This window comes from Echinops telfairi, unplaced genomic scaffold, assembly GCF_000313985.2.
Source record: "Echinops telfairi isolate 266 unplaced genomic scaffold, ASM31398v2 ScPeMD7_5;HRSCAF=22, whole genome shotgun sequence".
NCBI classification, from domain to species: domain Eukaryota; kingdom Metazoa; phylum Chordata; class Mammalia; order Afrosoricida; family Tenrecidae; genus Echinops; species Echinops telfairi.
Window position 1 is genome coordinate 12,228,921 of NW_022103901.1, and position 853 is coordinate 12,229,773.

The following is an 853-nucleotide window of genomic DNA, read 5'->3' on the forward strand; positions in this document are numbered from 1 at the left end:
TCCCCTCCCATTGCTGTATTACCTATAGTACAATCCTTTCCTGTGATGTATGTCTTTACCTGGAATTAGGGGGCTTGCAGTCCCCAAAAGATATATAAGCCTTGGTTATCAATAAATCACGCGCTCTCTCTCCTGCCCTGCACCACCACGAGGAGCTGAGGTGAGCATGCGACCATGAAATGTGTCTGACTCCATTATTTCAACCACTCTTCTATCCCTCTTATTCTCTATGACTTTACTATAATCTTTGCTTATTATTGCTGTCCAATTGCGCCTGCCGGGCCTGTGGTGATTTGTTAGGGGCTGGCTCTCCTGACACTCTCCTGTGCGATTTGTACAAAGAAACTTAAGGTGGGCGAAGAAGAAGAAAAATCATCTCCTGGTGACCTTGTTGAAATGTGGATTCTGATTCAGTGTATGTGGAGCAGAAATGCAAATTCTCAGTAAGGGATTGAACTGGAACAAACTATTTGAAAGCCCTGAGTCCCAGCCCTCACAATACCTTCTGAACCAGCTCTTCCTTTTTTGCTTGTTCCCTGGCTGCAAGGCTGATAACGAGGGGGCTTCAAAAAGGTCATGGGGAAATTCTGTTATATTTTAATTCCATTTATCTGTGAACATTTTGAAGCCGCAAGTCATGCTCACAGCTGACTCACCTGAAAAGTTTGTTTTAACAAGCCAATACAGCTTAACTTCGACAGCACTTGGCTTGTGGAAGGCTACAGTTTACAGTGGGAATCCTAACTCCATTTTTGAGATAAATTCAGCTGACGTGACCTCCCCAGTGCATTCTGGCCATTAAGCCAGCAATGTGGCCGTGCTTTACCAAGTCCTGAACAAGTCCACGGAGGGG